At 47.2% G+C, this 24,312-nt stretch overlaps 1 long non-coding RNA gene across 1 annotated transcript; it reads left to right on the top strand.

The window, feature by feature from the left end:
- The first annotated feature begins 324 nt into the window (after positions 1-324).
- LOC136011184 (uncharacterized) lies at positions 325-3,550 on the top strand. The gene is made up of 3 exons (XR_010611268.1): positions 325-426; positions 2,150-2,398; positions 2,889-3,550. It is a non-coding gene; the product is annotated as an uncharacterized LOC136011184 (long non-coding RNA).
- Positions 3,551-24,312: the final 20,762 nt, after the last annotated feature.

The following is a 24,312-nucleotide window of genomic DNA, read 5'->3' as shown; positions in this document are numbered from 1 at the left end:
GTGGTGGGGTGACGGTGGCCCTCTGTGCCACACCAGCTGTGTGTGGGTCTCTGGAGCAGATGGCTCATGTCCAGGTACCCAGTGTTGCTGCACAGGTGTGGATGGAGCTGTCTTATGCCCGGCCGGTGGCTGAAAGATGCCTTCCTCTCTGCTGAAAACTGGGCTATAGGGACACAAGACAAGAACACGGAAAGCAAAATGCCTGTTTGACAGCTGCTGGGATGTGTGCTTAGTGCAGGGCACCAGGTGATTGGCAGCTGGTATTTAGCACCTGCAATTAGAGCCTCCCAGATAAGGATGGCCCAAGAGAAGGGCAGACTTTTGTGACTGCATGATTGGTCTCCGTACTCTCCTATGCTGCTCTCTGTCCAGCCTCAGATGCTCCAGTGCCCAGAAATGCACAAGGACCAGCACCTGGAGGCGCTGGTGAGTATAGGCAGCACGCAGTGTATGTGGAGTCTGATTTTAACATCACTGCACCCCGTTCCTCTCTCCCAGTATTTGTACCTCTCACAGACATGTAAAAAAAGGATGGGTGCCTGTGTGTGGAAGAGAACTTGGAAGGGCTCTCTGTGCTTGGACTGTTGCTTCCTGACCTGCAGTGGCCACCCAGCACCTGAACACACAGAGCTTGGACCCATGTGTTGGGGAGCTGCAAACGAGGTGATGCATGAGCTCCTGGGATGCAGTGTTGTTCTGGGACATCTGCTCTGGGCATCCTGCTCTTCAGCTCTCCTGCTACTGGAGCCTTTCGGATGCAGTGCAGAAGACAAGCAGCAATTAGCACACTTACTAGCCTAATCTTGAACCAACTGACGGATGAGAGCTGTTGCAACTTTCCAGTAGGTTTCTGTGCCAGGAAATCAAATCAGCTAATGAGGGCTGAGCTGCCTGCTTCTCTTACTGATCTCCCGTGAAGGGGAGGCTTGGGTTTGAAGCAGCTCTGCAGTGCTGTATCTGAAAGCTAGTGTTGTGGTTTTGCACACATACACACACTTGATTCTGTTCATCAATATTTTACATATGCAGGTGTACATAATCTTCATTTTTATGCAAATCTCTCTGCAGCCAGACAGGTGCATTTTCTGATCTCTATTCATCATCAAGAAATCCAATAACTTGGTTGTGTACTTACATCTGGTTAGGGGTTGACCCAGTGTGCACTTAAGCATGGATTTCAAATATGGGCAGCAGGGAAATAGCTTATTTCCCCCCTGGCCTTTATAAAATTAAATGCAAAACCCCCAGTGTTAGTGCAATGTTAATGTTGCAAGGTAGAGCATTTAAAAGTCAGGAAATTCCAGAACCTGAGGTTGCTCCAGCGATGCTGCATTGATACACCACCCATCCTATATATATTTTGTATACTATAATGATAAATATTGATAGTTAAATGAATAAGCAATATTAAAATACTCATAGTATTTTAATATAGTATTCATAGTTCAGAATACTGAAATAAAGGGAAGAATAGCAGCAAATACCTTGTGTCTACCAGGAGACCCTTGAAGATCTCCTTACTTAAAACAGATAAGTCTGACAAAAAGGTTTTGAAAAGGTAACCAGAGTTTTGACAAAGCGGCGCATTTTGGGGGCTGAGAGGTGTCCGATCACCATGGTAATTCTGTGGTTTTTGCAGGAAAACAGCTCAAAACCAGAGTCTCTGGGAGGGTGCTGGACTGCTGCTGCCTTTCACGCAGCCAAGGTACCTTGTGGCCTTCACCTTCCCCGGGCTGAGCTGCCTCTCAGATGGGACACCAGCTGCAGAGGTATTTCTAAGTGCGGTAGTCCTGTTTCCTCCTTTTAATGGAGGGTCAAAAAAGCCACCAACCAAAATTGAACATTTCCATGGGGGAAAAGCCCTGGGCTGTTTTCCAGCTGCAGGGCAGTGCGTGCTGCTGGAAGCTACCGAAGCTCAGTAATGGAGCTCAGCCTTCTCTGGGCCATAACACAGTGGCTAATCCAAACCTGCTCTGTCCTTCATCTGCCAGTCTTCAAATATCACAATGATCCTGCTATTGCTGCTTCTTCACACATAGAAGGCTCTGGTTTTTGTTTGCTTGTTTCAAGTGGGAAGAATATTTGTTTCCTTTATTATCTTGGAAATAGATAAAAAATAATTTTTTTTATTATTTTTTTTTTTTTACAGGAGCAAAAAGACATCTGGCCCTTGGGAATGGGCCAAAAATTAAACCCTTCAACGCATGAATGCAGTCATCTCCTACAGCCAGGCATCTTGGTCCCACTGCCCAGGCTCAGCCTGTGCTGGGAGCTGGGACTGCACAACTCCCCTGCAGTCCCTGTGGCTCAGTTGGGTACTGAGACCTGGAGCAAGTCAAATAATATCAATGGTGGCAAGTCATGTTTGAAGTTACAGACAGGATGCCAAGTCACACAGGTACTTTGGAGGGCCATTGAGAGGCTCTTTCTGGGCACACACTGGAAAACAGCAGCTTCGCACACCCCTCTTGCATTTGCTGGGGCAGCAGCAGAAGCATCTACTGGTGACATCGATGGGGTTTGCAAATGACCTGGATGCCTCATGTGATGATTTTGTCATCATCACAAGTCACGCTATGTTTTGACCGTGTCTTTATATACACGTTTGTGTGTCTCTCAAATATACTGGGATTTCAGGTATACGGTATCTTATTCCTGCACTGTTTTGGGTCATGTCCCCTTGCCAGCACTGGGTGACAGGTCTGTAGTTCCTGTGCTTTCTGCAGGAAGAACTGAACAGCTCTGATTGTAGCTGACCTTGGTAAGGGGTAGGTGAGGTTTTTGGGTTTCCTTTAATTGTACTCACCAGTCACAATTCCCACAAGAGTGTGCACGCAAAGTACAGTTACATTTTATGGCTCCTTGATATCCTATCATCTTTTTGGCAGGACCCTGTGACTAATCACAGTCAGAACCGTGTTTGTTTCTGGCCATTCACTGTCTCATCCCCAAAAGGAAATAAGGGGGGGAAACTCCTGGTAAGGATAAATGGCTCTCCTCTTCAAATTAGTGCACTTCCCCAGAACAAGGACTGCTGCATCCCATGGCCATGGAAACGGCTGCCCATGCTGTCGTGCTGGAGAGATGCTGAGGATGCAGCCCCGTGCTTCAATCCTAGTGCAGAAGTAAAGTGTGTACCTCTTCTTATTCCTGCCTGGCTGCTGCAGCTGCTACGCTTTCATTCCAAAATAATATTTTTTCAAACGAAGTAGCAGAAAACAGCTTTACATTTTTGTTATCCCTTCCAGCACAAAATAAAAAATGCCTGTGCTGCCACTACCTGATTCAATCAAGTGGAGTACATTGGATACCCACAGGCTACAAGTACTGGAAAAAGCTGACTTGTATTTTAATTAATAATGCGATACAGTGTCTCAACAGCCAGGCCTCTGGCAATATGCTTTGCTTTGTTCATTATTTGCTGTAAACAATTTTCAAGCAATGTGTAGACAACCCTATTTTTAGATTTCTGCTAATTCATAATACCAACAAAATGCAGGATTTTTCTTGTGCAATAACGCAAGCGATTAAACCTCCTTTTTGGCCCATGAAAGATTTCAGACTGGTTCTAATTTCAGGAAAAAAAATAAGTCCAAAACTATTCAATAAGGTTTCTACTGGGTCTGGCAGGGTTGCTGGGAGGTGCTGGAAGGAGGTAGGTTTAGGGGAATGAGGGATAGCACTGGCTCGCGATGTGGGGAGTGCTGGGCTCAGGCTTCAAGGTGGAAAGGGAATGGGATGTAAAGATTCCTGCTGTGTTTGCCAGGCTGTCCAAAGGTTTATAACATTAGTGATTGTGTAGAAAGAGAATGCAGGAGGGATGTGGATAGCAGTACATGCTTGGCAGTGATACCTTCAGCCACAACCATTTCCCAGCAAATCAGGGCCTCCTCCTCTACATTTACCTTGGTTATTGATGTTGATCTGCTACCTGTTGAAGCACTCTTGGTGTGTTCAATGGGTCCTGAGGGTCCCATGCGCTGGGGTGCAGGATGTGACCACACCAGCTCCCGGAGTGGGGGTTAGGCCCAAGGGTGCTCCCAGGTGTGGGGAGCCCCAAATCTCAGCTAATGACTCCTGGTGCCTCCTCCACTATTTCCACAGGCATCTCTGCTCTCCACCCTTCACTCTTTAGGGACATGGCATGGACATGGCAAGCAGTGGGTTCAGGGAAGGAGCTGCTCAGCCACAGTGACATTTTTCTTGGGGAGAATAACTTGTATCTGGAAAGAGCCAAGATCCAGGCTTCATGCCTTCAAGTCTGCTTTCGCTGCTATTTGGCAGGCAAGGAAGGCCCCTCCAGCTTTTGCCGTTCTGCAAATCTTCCTCATGAGCACAAATAGCAGACTCCTGCATGCAGCAGAGCCCTGCTCTTAATTAACGTCTCTTCCCTGGGCCATCTGCTCAGCCAAGATGAGGCTCAGCCCTCCCGCCAGCCGCACGTGCCCCTGCTGCAGCCCTCCAGCAGTGAAAGTGATGCTCTTTGGGGATCTGCTGGTTATGTGCAGGCAAGCAAAGCTGTTGGCACTGGGTCACCATCTCGGCCAGTACTGGTGCTTCTGGCCTTTTTGCACCTGGAGATACGCTCCAAAGGCAGTATGAGTGAAGCATGAGCCTTCACTCCAGCTGCCTGATGAGCCCTGCGAGTGCAGGGCACGTGCCACCGTAAGTGTGCCCTCCTGAGTGGGAATCACCTCCTCTCCAGGCTCCCTCCTAATGACTTGGCAGCAGACTCGCTGTTTGACACTACCAGGTAAGAGGCAATTGGTCAGAGCACAAAGTAAAATGTCACCCAAATGTCACAGCAATTTCCTAAGTGTCCACAAAATGGCAGATGCTCCTTTTCAATGGCACGTCAGCTTCTTCTTGGAACAGCAGCACCTCACTTCTATCCGCTGTCCCCCTTGTCATCACTCTGTGCTAGCGAGGGGTGCTGAGGGACACAGCTGCCATTGCACTGGAAGAAGAGACACTGTCACATTAGAAGAGAGGTTTCCTGGTCATTGAGGCAGGCACGTGCATCGCAGCCTTCACTTTTTCCAGCTTGATGGCGAGCAACTGGTGTCCCCTCAGCGGCTGACGCACACTGTTTCTGCCAGCTTTGCTCTTCCTCCCTTTTAGATTGAGTCACATGGCCAGAAGGAGGTTAAGCACTTTCTAGGGCTGAACAAAGAAACAAACTTAATCTATGTTTCTTCTAATTTTAGAAGGGCAGAGCTAAGCTGTAGCACTCTGAAAACAGTGGTAAGCATGAACAAATGCCTGCATGTGTCTCCTCAGGGCTGGGGAACCTTCACCCTTACACTGTCCATGTACACTCACAGCTGTGAACCTCTCGTTTCATAGACCATTAACCACCAGATTAGACAGCATGATCACGAAGTTGTCCTGGGTCATCCTAAGCACTTGCATGCTATCCCTAGGATGGTTGCTCCCCATCTGCCTCGCCTACGGAGGTTATGTCCTTGGTGCATTAGACTTCAGAGCCATCTGAAGTCCTTTGTGCAGGAAGGACTGTTCCAGACTTGCAGAAACTCTTCATGTTTAACGACTCAGCTGCTATTTGCAGGACCTGCAGAACAACTGCACACCATTTTCTGTGGACACATGAGGTTGCCTGGACTGCTCCTGGTGGGGAAGAGAAGCTGCTTCCAGCCCATCCTGTTCCCAAACCCTCCCAAGGTCTGTGAAAAAGCCCTCACCCCACTCCTTGGACATGGGTGATGTTTTTGCACTTCTAATTCCTGCAGGACTGGCTTCCAACAAAGATGGCTGGGCAAAACCTGTTAACACCAGGACTTGATTCCTTTTGGTGGGATAGCTCTTCCTGCTGCAGCTGCTCCCTACTAGCAGGTTTTCTACAGCAGCAGCAGATGGTGACCTGGAGCAGAGCTCCAGTTTTGTCTCACCTTCTCCTGCGCCTGGTCATCTTCATGCAGTACACACTGCTGGCACTATATTTGCTTCAAAGGAGTGGAAGATACTCTTGAACAAAGATGGCCATGATGGCACGCTGGCAAGGTGTATTCGTACTCAGAACTCTGCTGCGTGCGTGGTGTCTTGCTGTGCCTAGCACTCCTGGTGCAACACACACCACTGAAGTCTAAGCTGGAACGTTCCTGCAGAGGCTGGCAGAGCCGCACAGCCTGCTCCCTCCTGGCAGCACGCTTTCTTGGACATGACCTCGTGCAACTGAAAAGACGTTGCAAGTAGGAACCACTCTCCCTTCTCTCCTGCTCATCAGCGCGTATGCAATACAACACAACAGTGACACATGCTCACAACGTAAGACAAGTGTCAGAAACAGTGAGCTCTGACTGCTCTGATGAATATGTAAAAATACCACCAAGAGCCACAGAGGAAAATGGACCAGAAATAAGAATACACATTCCGAAATAGCACACCATCTGCTGCATAAAAAGATCTTATACAACCACAGCCAACCCATTGGTATGTGGTGTATGAGACAGAGCTCCCCTTCCCAAACTTCTTCAGCAGTCTATTCTTTACAAACCTGGAGGGAAGCCACATTTTCTGCAAGAGCAAGAGATCCAGCAGAGGGTCCTACTGGCCTGGTTTCATCTGTGCTAGAGTTAATTTTCTTCTCAGTAGCTGGTACAATGCTGTAATCAGTCTGCTTTATCAGTAATATTGATAAAACACTGATGTTTTTAGTTGGTGCTAAATAGTGTTTATACTAGGTCAAGGGCTTTCTCATGCCTTATCAGCAAGGAGGTTGTGGGGCACAAGGAGCCAGGAGGGGACACAGTCAGGACAGCTGACCCAGACTGGCCCAAGGAATATTTCAATACATATGTCATCATCCTCAATACATAAACTGGAGGGGAGGGCAGGAGAGAGAGCTGGCCGGGGGAACTGGCTGGGCATCACTTGGGAAGTGCTGAGATGTTTGTGAGCATAGTGCTTCATCTGGTTTGTATATTTTAATTCTTTTATCATTATTACTACTTTCTTCCTTTTCTGTCCCATTAAACTGTCTTTATCTCAACCCACAAATTTTCATGCTTTTACCCTTCCAGTTTCGTCCCACATCCCACTGGGTGGGGGAAATGAGTGAGTGGCTGCATGGAGCTGAGCTGCCAGCTGGGGTTAAATCATGATGCCTGCTGTACGTGTTGTCTTCGTTCAGTTGAGCCCTGTTGCTCATCTGATAGTGACCATACACTGCCATCTCATGCCACCAGGGCACCAGCACACAAACTATTGACTTTCTAGAGGTGAAACCCTGGCCCTATCCAAATTGCAGCAAACTACCCCATTTATGTGGCTATGAGGATGCAAATCCTTCAGCTGAGTTTGAGGGTGGCATGTACAGCTGCACATTGATGGTTACACACAGCTGCTGTGCTGACGGGATTGTTTTGCCTGTGACCACCCTGTTATTTTGTGACATTAATTCATTCTATCCCTCCACGCTTGTATGTGCATTTAGTTCTTGCAACTTCAGGGTCAGTTTCTAAATATCTATATAAATGTACGCATAAATAGCTATACTTTCTATTTTACCTGCTCTGTGCATTAAGGACTCTAGACATTCCTTTAAATGACCAGTCAGACATACGAAATATGCATTGACATCGTAGCTAGTTTGATGAGCTACAGTTTGATAGCTTGCTTCTGATGAAAGCTCCTGCCACTGCAAATACAGGAAATTATATTATTACAGAATGCGCAGCCCCTGCATGGCAGTGCTGTAATTATACAAGTTCTAACAATTAAGTGCTTACTGATTATGTGTTCAAAGGAAGCTGAACACCATCAGATCATATCATTGCTGATTTATTAAGTTATTAATGGCCACATCCTGAAGCTCTGACTGTCCTTCCCTGATCAAAACTCCTCATATACCTGAATAAAGATGAAGATTTTTGCCCTGTAGTATTTCAGGCAACAGTGTGTAATCTAAAAACCTTTTCAAATGCTATTTATAATCCTGAAGCATATTGTTTTATGCTTGTTGAGTTTTATAAACAACTATTCTTCCTGCAAGGATAAAAATAAAGTCAACCAATGGCTTCTGCATTTAAGTCAGGTCACCACAAAGTGCAATAGGCAGGATTTTAAAAGGTCTGGTTTTACAGTTTATTGAAGACGAAAGAAAGAAGGTTCTTGAAAGCTTCCTGATTGTGTGTGTGCTGCAGTATATTATGTATAAAATAAGGTCATATATGCATTATCTTTATGCTAGACATTAGGCATGAAATGAAACAAAGCTGACAAGCAGTTTACTGCATGTTTTTTGTTCATATCGTAAACTTAATTCATCCATGAGAAGACTCTTTGCATGGAGCATGTCATTGACAAAAAGGTACTAGACAATCATAAAAAGAACAAGGTAAGTGATCTCCATCATTATTATTATTATTTATTCCATCTCTTCCCTTTTCCCCCATTAAGCATTTCATTTGGAAATTCACTGGGGAAAAAGAATGGGAGGAAATGCATTCTGCTTTCCCATCTGAATATCCTTAAGTCACATATGTTATAATATATTTGCATTTTTAAATAAATACCCCTCACAGAAACAAATTAGAAATAGTTATTTATGTCTTCCGAAGCTCTGTTACCCTGCAGTGCTGTCAAAAGGTCAACCATTGCCTCTAACTTTGCTGTGCACACAATGACCTGGAAGTACCATCGATAATGACCCTATGGCTGCAAGTCTTGAAGACTTAATCATCTGACATACAAGGAGCCCTACGGCGTTCATACTTGGCATTTGCCTTATTGAAATGTACACAGACAATATGCATTTTAAACAATTCCAAGCTGCATGCCTAAAATAATCATCGGGCCACGGATCCCTTTCTGAAACAGGCTTCTCGCTATTTCAGCTCTCTCGCCTTGATGAGCAAGTCAGCTAACGAAACAATCTGATGCATCTGGAGCTAGAAACTAGCTGCATTTGTTATTGGCATTTGCTCCATATTGCAAGGGAAAGTTATTATCTGCGTCATCTGGAACTTAATTACTATCCACTACCAGCCAAATTTGATTTTAAGCCTCTCTAAGAGAGTTCATGAAACACAACAACGAAAAGGGGGAAGAATTCTGCATTAACAGGAAAGAAACCCATACAAAACTGGCTTCCCCTGCAAAAGCAGCTGCACCTGAAAGCCCTGTGTAGCTTTGGTCCTTGGTCAGCAGGGTCTGCCTGCTAAGCCCACGTTCTGCTCCAGGTCTTACATTGGTCAAAAAAGCCAGTTACTGCAAGTCTTCCTTCAGCCTACCCAAACCTACAGGGAGGGAGATGAGAACTCCCTTGAGTAGGAAAGCTAAAATCAGCGTTAATTATTGTGATCACGAAGTGTGTTATTTAATGATTCCCTGCTCAGGAACACTTCTGCAAGACCACCATATGTTGCTGAGTGAAGCAGGCCCAGCAGGAGCAATTCTGATGTATAGCCACCGGCAGGGTCTGCAGAGCATATGCGCTCACCTTGAGTGTCTGCAGGCACGCACATCAGGAGAAGCACCTGCTCACCTGTTGCTGTGGCTGTCACGCTCCTTACAGTGAATTAAAAGCTTCTCTTGCAGAAGTTAAACCCCAGAGACCCTCAGCAAACCTCTGGGTCCATGGTAAGCCAGCAGTCCTCTAGTAATACCCAGATAACACTCCTGAGGTCGTGTCCTGTGCCCCCAGCCCCAGCAAGAGGGGAAGGTGCAGTGGACAGGGATGTATGACTCCCCCTCAAGGGCCAGCCAAGGGGCTGGAACCAGCCACACACTGGCTCTGCCCGCTCCGCCTGGGTGGATCTGCTCCAAGGGGGAATTTTTGAGGATTTTGGAGATGCTGGAGCACTCGCTGCCTGCTGGGCAGAAAAGGCAGATGCTTTTGAAGTGGCGCCCAGCTGGTGATGGGTATGTCGGACAAGGTGGGATGTCACCACACCACCCAGAGTGGCCGCCGTTGGTGGGAGAAGCCTGTGCAAGGGCTGCAGGTACCCGAGCTGCTCCTGTGGTTGAGCAGGGCTGTGATGTGTGTTCCTAGCCAGCAGTGTGCACCTACAAGTTCACATGGGCAATAAAGACCATGCCAAAGGGAGCAGCTGGAGCTGCAACCCACCCTGGACAGTCCCTGGCCTGGACCCTTGGTCTCTCATGCTGCTGCAGGAGAGCGTGGAGATGTGGTGGCTGCTTGGGAGAAGAGGCAACATATGTTAGTGGAGACATAGCTGTTTTCTCTTGCGTGTTTACCCTCCTACATGTCTTCTCAGAGGCTTGAAGAAATTATGCTTGATACAGAAAAAAGAAAAAATCTCGCAAAAAAATCTTCCCTTTCCTACCCAACCTTGAAAAATGTGCCCAAGTTATGTCTCTTTCTGGTATTTCACATTGCTGGGAGTCAGGAAAACTAGCCTGTGCACTTTCCATGTCTTCTGTTTTAATAAACTGCACATTAGTTTCATTCAGCAGTTCCAGCCTCTGGCTATCCGTTGCGCTGTATATTAGTTTTAAATACACATTGCTTGCAATAACACTGGAGCAGAAAGCTGTGCCTCAAGTTAAGAAATGGTTAGGATTGCTTTACATTTGCAGTTTCATTGAAAACATTTATTCAATCAAAGGGAAAAATAAATGTGGTCCCTCCGCTCTGTCAAGTATAAACTGTTATTGATCTCCTAAATGAAATTTGTCCATGCTGATCGATCAAACACATTATCTTTTTTTCCCCAGTCTATTACCAGCAATTGGAAACTCAAGCATCAGTAGCAGCTTGGCCACACGCAACTGTAAATTCAGCCTATCAGCTCCCAAAATCTGAATTATTCCTGTCCCCTTCCTTTCTCTGCAAACAGTGGGATATCTGCATTATGCCTATATTTTTTACCAAGGTTAGAAAAAGTTACACTTCATAAAATGCTGGGAATCATTTGTGTCATCTTAAACTCCAGCTGCATGATAATAGCCAAGAGACAGTATGCAGACAGCACCGATGCCCGCCCAGGCCCTCCAGTGGTGGTGTGGGGACATGCTTGCACGCCAGCCTGTGACTTCCTGGCTGGCCTCATCCACTGGAGCAAACCAGTGGATTTCAGTATTTCCTTGTATTTCATTTTGGACAAACCTGGCATTTATCATGAATACTTCTGGTGTATAAGATGCCTTTCATATTTCCCACTCTGGAGCAGGCCTGATGACACCAAGCCACAAGTCAGAGGGAGGTATCCCTCTGCGCAGGCACCCTCTGCTCCCCAGCACCTCTGGCACCACGTCCCACTGCTCTCCCCATTCATGGCATAGGGTTATTGCGCCTTCCATTGGGCTGTTCCGTGTATTGCCCAGAAGGATATAACTATTCCTCCTCCCCTTGCACTGCCCTCTTACAGAGAGGTGTCTACAGAAGTGTCAGGGGAAAAAGCAGTGTCCTGGCTGAAAACAGGCAGTACAGAGTATACATGGGACTTTGATGTTACTGGTCCTGCTTGTGGCATTTCTGATCTTCACAAACGAGCAGAGCTATGGCAGAGGGGAAGGTTTACACATCCTTTTCTGACTGTCGGGATTTCTATACAAGGATCTGGAAATGCTGTATCACATGGACCTGGCTAATTAGAAAGCTCAGTAGATTGCTAATCACAAAACCTTCACCATCCCCAGGGGCAGGCCCTGCTCCTGGTGCTCTCAGCAAGGGGAGATACTTCAGGGAGAGGGTGGAATAGGGATGCAATGGGTGCAGGAGCAGGAGCAGGGTCCCGGAAGGATTACACCTGCCCAGGGTGCAGCCAAATCACACCCTTGCAAACCACCTGCGTATGGACACGCTGAGATTGTCTGACGTGAACTCCCAGGGCTCGGCAGAACACCGATGTTCAAAAAGAACTTAATTTCAGGTAGGCTGTGGAAAAAAGGTAATGCTTGTCTCTTAATAGCCATCATGAGGGGCTTACTCTCCGCTGCTGTCAATAGCTCATATGTTTGTCTTCTGTCTTGCTGATAGGTAATAATTTTCCTAGCAAGCTTAGGGAGCAGTGAGTTTATTAAAACTAATAAGGGAAGGAGTCACGGGTTTTTAAAAATCACTCAGGAAATTATTACTGACAACTCTTTCTTGCCTCACTCCACAGAAGGAAAGCAATGAGAAGTTAAGATGCCTTACATGATGTCAGGTCATGATTTTGCTGCCACATACACTCAGGACATACCGGCTTTATAATGCAACATCTTGCAACAGTGGCTTACATTGCAAATAAAACAGTCCTGAAACTTCTTCAGCTGGAGTGATAGAAGCTTCAAATGTAAGTTGTTACAAATGTCTAATTTTAGCTAAATATGGCAGAAATTACGTTTTAAGGCAATAACTAACTGTGGCACATTTTGGGTGCTTTTTAGCACCTGCTTAGGTACTGAAAATTCAAATCCCAAGAAATAGTAGTGAAAGAAAAAGTAGTGAAAAACAGCACTGACCCTATGAAGACGGAAGAGCCAAGCACTGGCTTTGCTCACGGGCATGTCCCCCCAGGGCTTCACAGAGCCCATCTTTTTCCCAGGTGGAAGACAAAGGCAAAGGCCAGCAAGGTAAAGCCAGCCTGTCTGCTCAGTTCACCTGGGGCAAACCGTTCCCAGTCTGTCCCTCTGTCCCAGGGAGCGGCATTGCACAGGAGAGCTAGTAGCATCTGCAACCCCAAGCCGTCAGCAGGCTTGTGGGATTTAAGGGACATGAGATAACACAGCCAGAGATTTTTTGAAACCAGACCAAAAACCTCACCCATCCATACCAAGATTGTATCTCCTGATTTGACATCTCTCTCTCAAAAGAAAAAAACAAATCTTGTCTTGCCATAGCGCCGAACCAACCCTTTCCTGGGACTGGTTGTTCTGGTGGTTCATTGCCTGCACAATGCTGAACCATATTTCAGTCTGAAATAATCCAGCCTCTGCTTCCTGCTGCTGCCCTTCATGTCGCCTTATCTTCCCTTCCTTCAGCTGGAGCTGTGGGCTTCCTCTGCCAGGCAGCCCACAGAGCATGGAGGGTTAGCCTGGATAAATGAGACCACCTTCCTATCCGTCATGCCTTGGGGAAGGTTTGCTCTATCTCTGGTTACTCTCAAGGCTGTTTTCTGGACACTTTCTGACTTGTAAATTCCCTTCCTGAGGAGCAGGCACCAGACCTGGATGCACCCACCCCATGACACTCCCACCGGTCCATCAGGGCTCATTTCACCTTTCCCAGCCATTTTTCCTTCCTTTCTGGATACTCAGAAGTTTTTCCCCAACTCAGCTTTGGCACGGTGGACTTGGCCACCAGACACGGGTGCACTCAGAGCTTGTTGGTGTATCACCGACCACCAGCTTGCTCACCTCATTATTTAGTATTTTCCATGGCTTTGCCCACATCGTTCATGGGTTGTGTGTGCGATTTTCCCCTCCCAAGTCTCAGGGTGATATTTCCCCCTGCCTTATCCTACCGGGTTGGCCAGATCCTTGGCCTGCATTGAGCCTCTCCTCCCCAGGTGGGAAACACCGTGGTGGCTGCTCATTTGGGGCCAAATATTTAGCCCAAAGTACCCTGCTTCAGTTTCAGACCTCAAGAACAGCCTTTGTAGCTAAAGCCTTGTCCATTCTGCAGCCACACAAGCAGGTCTAATAACAGCAATGACCTCTGCCCATGCTGCAGCTGAGAATGTGATCTCAATGAAGTTACTTTTATCAATCATACTTTTAACCTAATAAAAAAGATGACGGGGGAAATGACATAAGACCAGTTTCTTGCCAATATTGTTGAATTTCATACTATTATAACAATCTTCTACGAAAAAAAAAAGAACATGACCATGTGTGGCTACATCCATTTCTGTCTCAAGAAATGTCGGCAGAAACGCTGCCTTATTACCCCCTGGGATTTGTCCTGCCGCAGGGAGCAATCCTTCTCTCTTACTGGCAGGAGGTTTGCCTCAGTCATCTGTAGAGCCCCTCCTCATTTTCCCCATCATGAGATTTTCCTCCTTGTGCTGTTTCACAGCTGGACTGTCACAAAGACAGTGATGCAATTTCTACTTCACCACCACAAGAAAAGGAAAAATAGAGCCATTTTTTCCTGGAAAATTTTGAAACATTGGCAGTGTTGTCAGAATAGCAGAAGAGGAGGTCAGAAACTGGCCTTGGCTAAGGCACAATGCAGCCATCACCAAGTAGTGGTGCCACAGTGCCCGCAAGGCTCCCTCCCTGTGCTGCCGTCACACCATAAGAGCCACCCACACCTAGAGACATTCCTGCATGCCAGCCATGGTGTGTGTGGCACTGAACCTTCCTAAAAAACAAACACCAAGTGCCTTTGTGGGAAGATCTTGCAGGCTGCTGAGAACAAGTGGCAGGCAGATGCCCAACAGCCAACTCTTCACCCCAGCCATGGGTTTCCTGGTTCATGCTGGTCATGCACAGCCATCTCTGAAGGCTGGGCAAGGCTTCTGGCACCCAATGTGAGAAGCACTTTGTCTGCACTGTGTACTGCCAGCCATGTTGGATGATGCCTTGGGTGGCACGATCTAGTGCGAGGCATCCCTGCTTATGGCAGGGGGGTTGGAACTAGGTGATCTTAAGGTCCTTTCCAACCCTAACTATTCTATGACTGACTGATTCTCCAGCAGCTTGTTTACAGGACCGAAGAGGAAAAAGGAGATGAGGAATGGGATGCCCTCCCTGCATTGGACTGGGATATGCCACGTGTGTAAGTTAAGTTACCTGCCAGGTCAACCACAATGTATTAGTATTTATTTAGTATCAACCCCATAATACTATCATAGGTTTGCATTAGTATTTCACTTTTTCACTCTCTTTGTGTTTAACTTTCAGGCTATGGGAATCTGAGTTTGGAGGTTTAAAATTAATAATGATTGAAAAATCACAGTTTTTAAGTGCAAAATGATACAGGATTGGCAGGGGGTGGTTTCCGCTACTCTTCTACAGGTCCTCTAGGGGGCATAGGAAGGCACCCTGTGGTCTGAGATAGGCATATGGGACGGGACTTTGGTTTCATTCCAAGTAGGTTCAGGGGGAAACCTTGTAACAAGTCCTTCAAGCCCTAAGGGTGGCTTGAGCTTTCACAAGCAACATTAAAAGCAAAACAAAACTCAAAGAATAAAGTGGCACAAAGCACCCTTGGTGTGAGACTTGCCTTCGCCCTTTGGGCTGTGGCTGCAGCTAATAAATAACAGAATAAAACCAAAGAAATAGAATAGAACTAAGTAGTCTTCTTGCTGAACTTAGACATCAAACCAAAAACTTCAATATAAGATGCTTCTTTTTTCTTCCAGTTTTTCCTCTAGATAAAACCAAATGGTTTAGTTACGCTCCGGTGCCTCTTCTCCCTTTGGCTCTTTAGCAAATTGTATCAAAGTGTGCATGTTCTTCCCCAAAGCATCCCTTTTCTCCCTTACTGGCATTTTTTGGGTCCATGTGCCTATTCCATTTTCCATGTGAGTGACAAATTCTCCTACTCTAAAGAACCAGATAGAAAAATAAATCCACTTTACACAAGGTTTTCTGGAAGGGCCATGCAGCTTCAGCAGCTGTAGATGCTTCTGCATCCTCCTGCCTGTGCCCAGCTCAAGCCGGATGGAGAGGCAAAGGGCCAGCAGCACTGCTGGAACCAGAGGCTGATACCAGAGCACTCACAGGGCCCATCAGGCCCTGAGATCTCAGCAACCCAACAGTCTTAGTTTGTAGACAAAATAAGTTTAAACATGCTATTTTTAATTTTTAGCATAGAGAAACAGGGAGTGCACCGTGAACTCCCATAACATTACCAGTTTCATCCTCCGAGCGTGTACCACACACTAATGGCATGAGACATGCCATCCTTCCATGCAGTCTTGCCTGCCCTTCCTCTGACACCTTTAACCCAGCAAAAGCCTCAGAGCATGGAAAAATAAAACTCACCGATAAGAGAAGTAGCTTTATTAGGTTCCCAACGTCTCCTAGTTCAGTAAGTTGTAATTATACAAGCCAATTTCTCTCTTTAATCATCGGGTGAGCTTTTAAGAGGAAAACAGCCAAGTCAGTCAGGTTCTATAAATGATATTTACTGGTAGATAATTCAATTATTGTAGAAAATCATTTTAAACATTAAGATGCACAAAGTTCAGTTTTTTCCTGTTTCTGCTACTATCACCCAAGCTATTGATAAGATGTCTAAATTTATTGCAGAATAATTCTGCAGGAAAAGAGATAAAAGGTTCCTGAATAAAATATGAGGCGAGAGCTGTAAATTGTAGCAATGCATATCATTTCATTCAAATGTAGGAAGCAATTACCATCTGCTATACTCATCAGTTCCCTCCTTTATGACTTAATTATATGTTTAATGCTATCAGATCAAGGAAAGGGCACAATAGATGAATGAGTGAAAGAAATAGAAAAGATTCAGCAACAAGACAAAAGGCAGATGAAAAGTAACCCAAGAACAGAATTGATTTCATTTGTTGGGAGAGAAGTTAATTTAAATAGTATGTTCTATCATCTCCTGTGCTGTGCTGAGATAATATAAATCATGTGTTTGTGAATTTGCTTCATACAATGTTAACAAAAGCATTCAAGTTTCTGAAAACCTAGGGTCTGCAGGTTTTGATTTATTTATGAAATGAGTAACATTTACAAAGAAAGAGCAGTGACTGACAACCAAAGCATTTAAATTATTATTAACAGTACTTTGCTGTACAAGTGTGAGATGACAGAAGGAAAGCTGACGACCTCTTCTCATTCCCCTCCTATCTGGGTTTCAACAATTACCGAGATCACTTCCGGGCACCCTACATCCTGACACCCTACATCCTGACACCCTGCATCCTGACACCCTGCATCCTGCACCCTGCACCCTGGCAACCTGCATCCTACACTGCTGCATCCTGCACCCTGCATCCTGCACCCTGCACTGCTGGATCCTGAATCCAACACCCTGCATCCCACACCCTTAGCCCTAGAGCAGGCTATGCCTGCTTCCCTCAGAAGCACTAGAGTTTGGAATGCTGCCTGTCTGATACTACAGTTTGTGTCATGCTTGTTCTTCCCTTTGAGCGGCTCCCCTGCGCCCTTGAGCTGACTCACAGTCCCATTTCCTTCAGTTGGAGATACATCACATCTCTTACCATTAGCAGTGAAATACCAATTCACATGTTGCTGAAACTGTTAATGCCAAATATTTTCCTACATTTGAAGGTCCCAGTGCTTTAAAATATCAGTTAAGTTTGAAAAACACACCTGCCTGCTAAGTCTTGGGTTTGTGTTGAGGGGGCTCCACGCTTGCATGCAGCCTGGTGCCAAAGGGAGGAGGAGTCCCTCCTCAGCCCTGGGGAACTGGCTGGAGCGGTAAGGCAAGCGGAGGTGAGTGAGGACCCCACTGACGCAGCCCAGGTCATACATTGCCTCAGAAAGCCAAAACTGCCTTTTCTTGACATTTAGAAAAGATAAGGGTTTGCTTTAAACTAATCCCCTTTAGCCAGGCCTCGTTTGTCAGGGGTTGTTTTGACAAAACAGTGCGACACCCACCAAAACCCTAGGAAACTGGTGGAACAGAGGGTACCTGCCTGTGAGCCCATCCTGGAGCATCCCAGGTCCTGCCCTGCCCTGCCAAGCGAGCAGCAGGATTTGTGCCCAGGCTGACAAGGAGGCAGTGGCCGGCAGGGAGCACAGCCAGCCCATGGACGGGGCAGCCCAGGGGAGCAGCTTTTGACCCAGACCCCTGTGTTTGAGCCCACCCAAGCTGGGGCCAGCTGGCATTGCTGCCCAGGGTGTGGGCTTGGGGTGTTGAAGTGTTGAAGTGGCTGCACACGGTAGTGCTCAGAAGGGAGCCTGGTCTGTGCAGGTGGGCTCGAGGCAGCTCTGCTGCTTCCAGCAGGAGCCCTTTTGCTGAAGTCCATATAGAGGACGAGTAGAACTCAGGCTCGACAGCTTTGCAGAGCAGCCCCATTGAAGGGGCCATATCCACCCCCTACAAGAGAGGTTTGGGATGCTGAACGCAACCAGGGGCTTGTGTGACATTGCAGGTGAGACAGACACTTCCTGGCCAGGTCCCCTGAGCCTGGACAGAGCCAGAGCTAGAGCCAGAGCCAGAGAAACAGCTCCACAGCCCCAATGGGGCAATGCTGGACACATGTCATACTCCATGTTAGCCTCGAGGACAGCAGTGCAGCTAGGCATCTGAAAGGCATTGCCTCTGCAGAGCTCTCCAATGCAGAAGGCTAATGAGCTGCTCCAGCTTATGGGCAGCCATCCAGCCTGTGGGATGGACAGTCCTCCTGCGCTTCCCCATCAGAAAGGCCATGGCCAGGCTGGGGTGGCCGGATTGGGCCATGGCATTTCACAAAAAACATGGGCAGGCAGGAAGGGGAATGCAATAATGGGGAGAGCTGCAGAACAGAGGGGAGAAGAGGGAGCTGTCTTATATAGCACCTTGATATACGTCTGCTGAGAAAAAGATAGGACCACTCAAAGTGTAGGTGACCTCTGAAGCCTGTCTTTAAGGGGCTGTGATGTCTGGCTTGCCCCCCCCCCCCCCAACAGGTACTACTGGTCCTCAACAAGATCAGGGTTGAACCCTGAAAACTGGACTCAGCAAATAACTGTAAAGTCCTGCTTTCATTCCTAACGTCCAGAAAACTGGCATTCATTTTCAGAGACCCAGTTGCTGGAGGCTTCCCACAGCCAGGGTTTGAGATCCTGGGAGTGGAGTGGGAACATGAAACACTCACAAGAATCCAAATCCAGCCCTACTGTCCAGGTGAAGGCTGGAGTGCAGATCCTGCTAGGGAGCCCACCTGCAGACACTGGAGATCAGCACACAGTTTGGGTATTGTCCCTGCATGGTCCTGTTCCTAACAGAAAAGCAGCTGCTCCCTGCACTAACTTCATTTCCCAAATGGTTTTAAGGTATGTTGAGTTTATTGCATTAATCTGTCCTTAATGGCATTGCATACAGAGGCACTTCATTAAGTGTCTTCCCTCTATCTATGTGTTCTCACTGATGATGATAAGTCTGAGAAACTTGCCACTGATTTCAGCAGGAACTGTCCAGTCCTCTCCATGTGAAACGCAGTCTCTTTTGCAGCAGCTATCGGAAGTGAAAATGAAGTCCTGGGCTCTCTCTTGCCACATTTCCCTGAGTTTCTAGAGCTGGGCTGGGGTAGGCTCAGCAGTGAGCTCAGCGCTGGAGGGGATGTGAGGGGATGTTCAAGGGGGCAGAGGGGACAAGCAGAGGATGGTGCAGGGTTAACGGCTGCGAGGTGGCCTGGGCTGTTGAGGGTGCACAGGGAAGCCTTGCACTGCTCAGCTGCAGCCTCTGTCCCCCCAGCCTTCTCCCCTGGGTTTGCTCCACAGCCACAAGTCTTAATCATGTCCATCCCCTCGGCTGGGACCCCTGGGGCTTGTGCATCACTGCAACCTTCCTGACCATCTGTGTCCACAGAGGAAAATAATAATGTTATAATGCAATTTGCTTAAATATCGCATGGTGGGGTCAGAACACAAAAAAGTATGTCATCCTTTAACATACCTTCCGATGCTTTTCATTTCCCCTGCTGGTTTCAGTAATGTGCACACGGCAATTATATGCAATCAGAAATGTTGGGGTTGTAGAAAATAAAGCAGTATGCCTTTCCAGAAGACCCCAGCAAAACTGGAGTTAAAGACTAGCTAGGCAGTTACAGCCACAGTAACATCTCCACAGGCAGTATCTGCAAGTATTCATCCCAAGAGATAACCACAACAGGCACCAAGTGTTCTTCTAAAAGAGAGGAAAGAATAAAGTTTCAATACTTCTTACTTGAAGTCTGAATCCAGGTTACATTCTGATCACAACATCACACTGTTTCTTGCAAGCTCGTTTGTCTACCAGTGATTTTCTCGCTTACATGCCTGAAGCACAACTTCTTCTAGTGGCTAAGTGGCACCAAGAAGCCGTCAGCCACTGGACCCATCTTAAATTAAACTAAATATCTGCTCTGGGTCCCCAAGAAGCACTGAAGGTGCTGAGGAGGATTTGTGGCACGCAGCTAAGCATGCCAGAGCTGGTGCTGCCACATCCCACTGCAGAGTGCCAGGGAAATGCCCAGTCCTGCTCTGACATGAGAATGCTCAGGATGCGGGCAGTCAGCAGGACTCAGGCACACAGAGCAGGCAGGGAGGAGAAAGCAGAGCATGTACCTGCCACATGTGGCAGCAATCCTGACAGCCCCCGGTGAGAGCATTAGGGCTGCTTGCTTGGGACCATGGCATTGTGCAAAATCCCAGCAGGGATGCTTTGGCTCCAGAGTCGGGTCAGAATGTGTGGAGTCAGAGGGAGGAGGTGAAATGCAGTGATGGTGTCTCTGTTTTGAACTATTCCCCTGTGATGGCTGCTTTACACTGCTGCATCGGGGTAATGAGTTTTGCCCCCTCTAAGGATGAGCACAGATACTGAGAACAGCCACAGGGATATCATCCTGCACCATACTTTCAGTGGTGGAGCTGCCCTGGGGCTATACCTTCATCCCCTTCCAGACACAGAAGACACCATTGCCCTTACGCAGGCTACCTTACCAAATGTACGTGCACCCAGATATGTGCTGGAAAGCCTATGAAGAAAGAACGCAGTTTTATACTAATTCCCTTAATTTATTCACATCAAATGTCAGTGCAGTGTCATATAAAAATCTTTAATGATTTTTAAAACAAATGGTCCCTGAGGCAGGAAAATAGTTATAGTGCCATTTCTAAAATTAATTTAATTTCTGTGGAATAGAAATAAAAAAAGCGCCTGCTCAGTTGCATACGCATTACAAATAGCATTAGAAAATATCTTTTCAGCTGAGACCTCACAGGGTTTCCCAGACTTTCTGTCAACTCTCCCGACATGCTGGCACTGGGAGCACCTTGCTTTGCTCCCTTGCACCTTGTCCACATGCTGAGGGCAGTCCCCTGCCTGCCTCAGCTCTCCTCTCTGCTCCCCTCTGCCATAGAGATTAATTAGTACCTGTTATTTTCTTTACACAGAAGCAGCACTATTTTTATTACATTTCTCAATGACTCATAATGGTATATCTTCTCTGCCATATGTGCACAAGCTCAGGACAGCATTGCACTGATATTCTGGGCCTGGAATCCTTCCTCCCGCAAGCTCATGGGATGATCATATACGGTCCCGCTTCGCTGCCCACCACCCCACTCAGATGCTGTCATACCTACTCACCATATGGTACGTTGGTTTCACACTGGGATGCTGCTGGCAGCGGCTCTCATGGGCGGCCAGCACCATCTTCATGCCATCAGTTCCACCCATCCTTCTGGCAGGGGGGCACACTGACCTCTCGCCCTGCTCGGCTCTGCATGGCAAGCCTGGCTATCTCCCGGTGGAATGAGAGCTTGCAAGGGGCAGCCAAAAAGCCGCTTGTCTCCCACAGCTCTGGGTGTGATGGGGAGATGGGGAGGTGACATGTGCATAACTGTGGTTGGTGCTGGGCTGCCCTGGGGTCTGCCTACACATCTTCAGTGTCAGGAACTGGGAGTTGACAGAGCACCTGGCAAGTGGTGAGGGACAGGGAGTGTCTTGGCCCATTTGTGTCTTTCCAAAAGAAACCGGCTCAATGGAGCAAAGAGGAGCTTGAGCAAATGTTGTCAAAATTAAAGAAATCAGTAGCAAAAGCCAGTCCCCAGCTCGAGCTGCCACAGAACAGAGGTTTGTCTGTCTTTTGTGTGACAACTCCACCTGAGCGGCTGGGGGGCACAAGCAGTAAATCCAGTGCAAGCACCAAGGTTCATGTCAGTCACCAACCCCAACCCATGAGTTTATCTCAGAAATTAAGCACTTTTATTTTAAAGATGACACTATGATACTGAATTTTAATCTGCATCTTTAGATCATTTGTGTACCCACCACGTCTGACTTTGTCACCAGAGCCCCTAAGTGCTGAGCCTGAGCTCACCTAAATGAGTTGGATTTGAAGCTCAAAAGCCTCCATGCCGCTTATCTGCACAAACTCCCTAGTCTCTCCCCAGACTTCCAAATCCTAACGAATGTTTTCCCCTTTCCCTTGGCCCCGAAATGAGTTACATATGCCTTGGTGGTCCCCTACCAAGAGGCAAAGTAACTTGATATTTCTGAAGTTAGATATTTCTGCAGCTCAGCCCCTCTCAACTCAGAAGTCATTCTGCCTTGCCACTGTGGAAGCTGTTGGTTTCATCCGTGGCTCCCACTAGTTCTTTCCCCTCAGCAAAAGGGTTAACTAGGAAAAGGAAAAGGACATCATGCCAGATTTCTAGATAGAAGAGACAGCAACAGATGGCGCTGCAGAAATTGGCAGCCCCATCCCGGCGGGAGTTGTAGGGCAGCTCTGCATGTGGGGCAGGGATTGCCCCCACCTCCCCCCCTGGGGAGGATGGTTCCTGCTGGAGTGGAGGGATGTGAGTCCCTGCCGAGCGGCACGGATGGTCCTGTTGGCAGTCGGAACATTGGTCTGCGCCTTTCGTGCTGGAGTTGAAAAGGGATTTCCAGAATGTACAGACTAAGCTCATGAGCCAGTGGAGAACGTGCAGAAAAGAAGCATCCAGCAAGGACCCCTGCCATGAGAGGAGCTGTTGGGAGACTACTGGTGCACCCACCTCCCGCTTCCCTGACAAGTGAGTCCGTCAGGATAGCAGGGCTTGGATCACAGCCTGAGATACAGTCCTTGCAGTACTAGCGAGTGAGTGGCTGGTGCACTAGGAAAAGCAAAGGGAAGAGCTGGCCATAATGGTTTTCAGCACCTTGCATGAGGAAATGTATTTGCTGTCTGTAAAGCACTTTTGCTGAAGGGGTTTCTCAGTAATTCTGTGGTACCCGTAACCACAGACATCCTTGGGATGTTGCTGTCTGTAGCAGGGATGACACAAACATGTGGTGCTTTCTTCCAGGTGCAGAACAGTAGCCTTATCTATCTTTTTATCTCTTGAACACTTAAGTCTTCACTGCATGTCCTGCATGCGCAGTTGCAGTATAAGGTTGTGTGCAAAGGCAGAGTAGTATTAAATACAGCTGCCTTTTTATGAAAAGGTGCCTGTGATTAATAAATCAGCCATTCATGCTGTAATTTCACCTTCTGTGTCTGGGATGGCACAGGGCCAGGCTGCTTGAAGAGTAAGTCTCTTCCCCAGCCCTGCCATCACGGCTGTGCTCAGCCCATGCCTCGGGCCGGAAGAGGAGGTGGATGCTGGCTATGTGCTGGGCAAACAGGCAGGCAACGGCAGCAATGCCAGCCCATGCCTCCCCTTCGCGCTGGCGGCCGCGCTGGTACCCAGCGGGGTGTGCTGGGAGGAGCACAAAGGTGGGAGATTTCCTGAAAACTGCTGGTGTGGATAATTAAAATAAAACCCAAACACATGGAATTATGTTCAGTGACTCAGTCCACACACTCCCACTCTCCTCCCACACGCCTTCTGATGCTCAGGGAGAAATTAAGCCATTACGAATTTTTTCATGCTTTGTATTTGCAGCTTCACATTTTCTCTCTCCTTCTGCCCATCTGAGGCCACCGCCAGCGTGACAGAGGGTTTGAAAAGCTACCAGAGACGCCTTCATCCTGGCTAACCTGAAACCCTTCTGCAGAGAAAACTCACAGCAGCACAGGTGCATTTTTAAGATCATTATTTTACATTACTCATAGTAGTATTTAAAGTACCCAATGGGTATAAGCTTCTTTAAAAAAATGAGAGAACATTTAATTACTTGGTTCAGGGTTCAGAGCAGAGCTGGAACCTATTGTGAATTATCCTCATTATGATTTTGATGGACTTCTGTGGAATACTTCTGCATTCATTTCTCAGCCCTTCTCCCATCTGCATGGTGGTAGTTCACAAATCCCTCAGGTTTGTGCTGTCTGGTGCTTAACTGTCGGCTGGTGGAGCTATTTACCAGGAGCTTTCTCTTGGTCTTCCTGGAAAACCAGAGAAGGTCGCAGGCAGTGACATGATGCCTGGATTCTCCAGCTGGCACAAAAGACCAGCCCTTCCCTCAGCTTTTAGTGACTCCTCTGGCAGAGCAAGTCTGCTAGAAGTCAGGGATGCAGATGAAGAGAAAAAGATAAACGCTCTTAAATACTTCCATTTAATTTCATTCTACTAAATCAATTACCATATAGGCAGTCTCTGTTATGGCCCAAACACTGTGTTTAAAGGAATTCATTTCCGAACGCATAAAAGTGAACTATGTGACTAAACTGCACTCACTTTAACTAAGGAAGATGTAAATAAATCTGCTTAAATGGATCTAAAAGATTCAGTGCCCTTATTTCCAGCACTGCGGTAAAGTAAGTTAAACACCATCACTTTGAATTAAGCTGGAGAGTT

Source organism: Lathamus discolor, chromosome 3 (assembly GCF_037157495.1).
Source record: "Lathamus discolor isolate bLatDis1 chromosome 3, bLatDis1.hap1, whole genome shotgun sequence".
Classification (NCBI taxonomy): domain Eukaryota; kingdom Metazoa; phylum Chordata; class Aves; order Psittaciformes; family Psittacidae; genus Lathamus; species Lathamus discolor.
Note: the sequence above shows the minus strand (reverse complement) of the source record. Positions and strands in the feature narration are given on the sequence as shown.